Consider the following 5,292-nt stretch of genomic DNA (forward strand, 5'->3'; position numbering starts at 1 on the left):
TGAGGTGTTGTTAGCAATGGAATTTTGACTTTTATAGTTACTCATATTGCTAGAAAGTTTAAAACTCAATTAATATTTAAATTTTGCAGCGTAGGCTAATACGGAAAACAAGAAACAATGTTTAAAAAATGATTGCAAACAAAAATTTTTATTATTTATGATTTTGCATCAAGTCAGAGTCGACGTTTTTTTAACGACTCCGACACTACAGCTTTGCAAAAATCACGTTTCAAAATAAAGTTGGTAGAGGCTTATAACAAAGGTGGTAAGTTAGTAAAATAATTATAGCCAAGTTGTCGCTGATTGAGTTTAGTAAATACTATGCAATGTGCCTAACTCTAAGTAGATACTAATTAAAGTGCCTTCGCTATCAGAGTTATTTAATCATTTATAAAAAAAACAATGTTTCCGCCCGGGCTCGAACCGGGGACCTTTCGCGTGTTAGGCGAACGTGATAACCACTACACTACGGGAACGACACTTATTCAGCGATATGAAACTCTGAATAAAATGTGAGGTTGAAATAAAAATCTTTCGTTATTTTCTTGTCTTGCATTTCATAGCACAAGACAATACAGTTATATTTTTCGTCATTGACGTGTTTGAGATGAAGAGATAAATTTACAAATCACATTTTTCGTAAATTCAGTCGTGATCAAAAGATGAGACTGTTTCGTCACTATTGATTTCATAATGGTCTCACGTTCACTTAACACACGACACGCCCTGGTCTGAACCCTGGACTGAACCCAGGCGAAAACTGTCCGACTGCTCGATTTATGAATCCAGCTTCAGTGGTGCCAGATTTTCTTCATTTTTGAATTATTTAAAAAGCGTAATCAGTGGTTTCATGAAACGTAGCGCATTCAAAGTTGTGGTGTTGTAAGTAAGCAATACAATTTTAATTTTAATTGTTCATATTGCAAGCAAGTTTAAAAATCAATGAATGTTTAAATTTTGCAGCGCAATATGGAGAACAAAAAACAATGTTTTAAAAAAAAGATTGCAAATAAAAATTTTATTATTCATCATTTTGAATCAGACCGGAGTCGAAGTCGGCGATTTTTAACGACTCCCTTTGTAAAAAATCCAGACCTGTGTAAAAAATCACTTTTCAAAATAAAGTTGTTAGGGGAATACAACAAAGCTTGCAAATGAATAAAAAAGTTAAAGCCAAGTTGTCGCTGTTTGAGTTTAGTACATACAATATAATGTGCCTGCTAATTAAAGTGCCTTGGCTACAAGAACCATTTAAACATTTTTAAAAAGAAAATGTTTCCGCCCGGGCTCGAACCGGGGACCTTTCGCGTGTAAGGCGAACGTGATAACCACTACACTACGGAAACGGTTCTTATTCAGCGATATGAGTATCTGAATGAGATTTGACGTTGAAATAAAAATCTTTCGTTACTTCTTGTTTTGGATTTTATAGCACAAGACAACACATTTATATTTTTCGTCATTGACGTGTTTGAGATGAAGAGATAAATTTACAAATCACATTTTTCGTAAATTCAGTCGTGATCAAAAGATGAGACTGTTTCGTCACTATTGTTTTCATAATGGTCTCACGTTCACTTAACAGACGACACGCCCCAGACTGAACCCTGGAGGAATCAACTTTGTGTGGTTGTGTCACATCAACGGTGAGATTAGTTTGAGACGAAACTAAATAATTTGTTAGAAGTGGGATTCGAACCCACGCCTCCATTAGTAGACCAGAACACCCAACCACCGATCAACGGTGAAGAACAATGTTCTTGAGTCTGGCGCCTTAGACCACTCGGCCATCCTGACTTGATTATTTTTAGCAAACTGTGCAAAAATTCTCGACTGTTCGATTTATGATTCCAGTAATCAGTGGTTTTATGAAACGGAGAGTATTCAAAGTTGTGATGTTGTAAGCAATCGAATTTTGATCTTAATTAATCATATTCCAAGCAAATTTCAAACTCAATCAATGTTTAAATTTGCAGCGCAATATGGAGAACATGAAACAATGTTTAAAAAAAAAAGCATTTATTGAGATTCTATTTGATTAAGGCACTGATGGTGCTCTACAGTTGTAGAGCGAAATCCATAAATAACCTATAAATAGGACTTTGCTGATTCTCCATGCATTTTCAATAATTAAAAAAATTGTGTTATAAAAAAAATTGCAAAAACACTTTATATCATTTTGCATCAAACCGGAGTTGAAGTCGGCGACTTTTAACGAAATCGACTCCTCACAGCTTTGCAAAAAATCAATTTTCAAAATTTCGTAGAGGCTTATAACAAAGGTTGCAAATTAGTAAGAAAATTAAAGCCATGTGGTCGCTGGTTGAGCTTAGTAGATACAAGTACCTTCGCCGCTAGAGCTACTTAAGCATTTATAAAAATAAATGTTTCCGCCCGGGCTCGAACCGGGGACCTTTCGCGTGTTAGGCGAACGTGATAACCACTACACTACGGAAACGATGCATATTCAGAGCTTATGCGTTGTGACATTAAATTAGAAATATTTTGCTATTTCTAGTTTAGCAAAAAACAACACAGTGCGCCTATAATTTTTCTGCAAGTAACTAGGTCATGCAAAACTGCCAACATTCTGGTTTAAACCATCTACCGCCCAGCATAACGATTTCATCAAAGAGCTCGTATCTTAGTGGTAGCATTTCTTACCTCATACCTGGTGGAAAAGGGATTCAGCTGTGTTGTTCTGCTACATACCAAACAGCAAAACCCACTTGACATATCCATAAGAGGTGATCTTCGAATGTTTTTCACTGGCTTACACCGGATGTGAAGAAAATGGCACTTTCTCACCAAGCCCAAGGTTCACACTCGTACCAGTAGGCCTATACTGTTTTCATGCTCGCAAATATATATTTTCAAATATATATCAATTCTAATTACTAGTCTATAAAACCCTTACAGCTTTTTTTACCCTAACAGGGGGATCATCAAAAAGTCCTTATCGTATTCTAATAGAAATAGAATTCTACTTGAATAAGGTCCTTCTGTCTTCTGATGATCCCCCTTTTAAGGTAAAACAGGCTGTAAGGGTTTTAAAGACTGGTAACTAGTCTAAATTTGATGTTATTCACTCTGCTTGCCTTTTTGCTTGGCATTGAGCACTTTTTGTAGTATTAATAGTATTTTTTTCTCTTTACGTAAATAATCGTTTTTGTTGGGGGGGGGGGCAGTAAAATTTTGCCAGTTCATGAAGGGGGCGTTGGGCCAAAAAAGGTTGAGAAACACTGCACTACAGCAACGTAGCAACAGAAGACATGTGTACTCCACCCCCTTTTTGAAATACACCGACATGAAAAACAAAAGATGCCAGTTTGTGAATTCGGTAACAAACCGCATTGTGATCAAATGATATTCAATTTAAAAATCGGTTGCAAAATTTATGTCCAGCTTATATTCTAGACTAGACTGCAAATCAGTTCTTTCTATCGTTGACTCAACGTCTGCAGAAGTTGAATCGATGTAAAAAACAGTTTGATGTGGGCATGGGCGTCCGCACATAGGGGCAAATGGGGTCAGCTGACCCCCCCTGGAAAATTGTTGGATAAAAAATGAAAAAGCGAGAACATGCAAAAATAGGCAGTTTTCTGAAAGGGGTGGGAGGGGTGAAGGTGATACGAATGATGACTGGCTGGTCAAGCTCTCCGATTGTGATATCACCCTTCTTCGGGAGTATCCCACTTTCTCTACCCGTAATCTCAAAATTCGACAACTTGAGCTCCTGTACTCTCAGAACCACATTACTAGTGCGGGAACTGGCTTTATCTCACATAAATCTGAGGAAGGATATTCACAGTTTCAGATAAAATCATCTCGTATTTCGTGAATTCAATGAAGCTGTTCGTAACATTGAATCATACAGAAAAGAACAATCATCCACCAGTTTAGTTAACCAGTTCTTGAATAAAAAGTAAAATCTTTGCCAAATTTTTCGATGACTTTTTGGATGAATCTCTGGCCAATTTTGATAAAAATGCGTAGAAATGTAAACACTGATAAAATTGATAAATTGTCTGGATGGTGAAATGCATAGGCGTAGCCAGGGAGAGAGGGGCGAAAGGGGCCATGCCACCCTCCCCGAATTTTCAAAGTTTGGATTCCGAAGTTGAACCCTTTGTTGAAAATATAATATAATTTGTAGAAATTTATATCGTTTTCCAAGACATCTGGTTATTAACACCCCCAGGGCTTGTTTTAGACACACAGAAAGACACCAATAAATTTTGAAAATCGTAAATCGCGCAAAGTTTACGCGATTTACTCTTCTTTTAAATAATCTGTGGAAGCAATTTCAGAATCGCTTACTCTGTTGTGTTTATGTGTATTTTTTGCGATCTCTAATTTTAGCCGGAGTTTTTGCCCGTTCCTGTGTAGCAGCTACCTTTAATAAGTTAATAACTGTTTATCTTCTAATAAATTTCATACAAATATTACCCTGAAAGTGTTTCCAGAAAGCGCTATAATCCATTATTTTAGTGTAATTTTGCAAAAATTTTCCAGGGGACCATGCCCCCGGACCCCCTAGAATATGCGTGCCTTCGGCACGCTCTAACCCCCCACTACCTTTATTGCTTCCCTTGCTTCACCCACCAGGATACGCCACTGCACATCAGGTGGTGATGTCTTAAATCAAACACTTTGTCTTTCTCTTCAATTCATCAAATGTTTTCCCCCCCCCCAATTTTTTTTCTGGCTATGCCACTGGTGTAATGGTCAAAATTTCAAAACAAATTTTCATCCGGCCGAAAAGGGCAGAGTGAACCCACCTTGACCCCCCCTAACCGAAAACCTGCGGACGCCCATGGATGTGGGCGCTACAGCTTATCGTGCTTTTAAAAATATTTTACTTTCAAGAACCACCTCGAAAATTGCCCGTTTGTTTACAAAACATTTTATTGTGACCAAACAATAAAACCTGTAACTGTTTTGATTAGTCACGCCTTTTTTGTTGTTTTGTATGTTTTTTTTTTAGTATAAGAAATAATGAAAGTTCTCGAGGTCTTATTTTTTTTCCGGGCCCTAGCCCAAGAGTACCCCTTGTCAACGCTCCTGGCGGTACATAACTACTACAGAGTACAGACTATGCACGAGGTGAGCGTATTTCAACTGTTCCATATTTTCACATATAGTTGAAATTTTGTAATAATAATAATTAATTATGAATAACATTGACTTGTTATGTGCAAACAATCGACTCAACAAAACTCATTGTGTTGCAATACAATGGAAATAAATTGACAAAAGGAATTTTCAATATAAAAGTCTTTATCCAAGAAG

The 5,292-nt window shown here is 37.0% G+C and overlaps 4 non-coding genes across 4 annotated transcripts; all 4 read right to left on the bottom strand.

The window, feature by feature from the left end:
- Positions 1-403: 403 nt before the first annotated feature.
- Positions 404-476, bottom strand: Trnav-aac (transfer RNA valine (anticodon AAC)). The gene has a single exon. It is a non-coding gene; the product is annotated as a tRNA-Val (tRNA).
- A 797-nt stretch (positions 477-1,273) lies between these two features.
- Trnav-uac (transfer RNA valine (anticodon UAC)) lies at positions 1,274-1,346 on the bottom strand. Its single transcript has one exon. It is a non-coding gene; the product is annotated as a tRNA-Val (tRNA).
- A 332-nt stretch (positions 1,347-1,678) lies between these two features.
- On the bottom strand, positions 1,679-1,797 carry Trnal-caa (transfer RNA leucine (anticodon CAA)). The gene is made up of 2 exons: positions 1,760-1,797; positions 1,679-1,724 (listed from the first exon to the last, which is right to left on the bottom strand). It is a non-coding gene; the product is annotated as a tRNA-Leu (tRNA).
- A 588-nt stretch (positions 1,798-2,385) lies between these two features.
- On the bottom strand, positions 2,386-2,458 carry Trnav-aac (transfer RNA valine (anticodon AAC)). The gene has a single exon. It is a non-coding gene; the product is annotated as a tRNA-Val (tRNA).
- Positions 2,459-5,292: the final 2,834 nt, after the last annotated feature.

This window comes from Aplidium turbinatum, chromosome 14 (assembly GCF_918807975.1).
Source record: "Aplidium turbinatum chromosome 14, kaAplTurb1.1, whole genome shotgun sequence".
Lineage (NCBI taxonomy): Eukaryota > Metazoa > Chordata > Ascidiacea > Aplousobranchia > Polyclinidae > Aplidium > Aplidium turbinatum.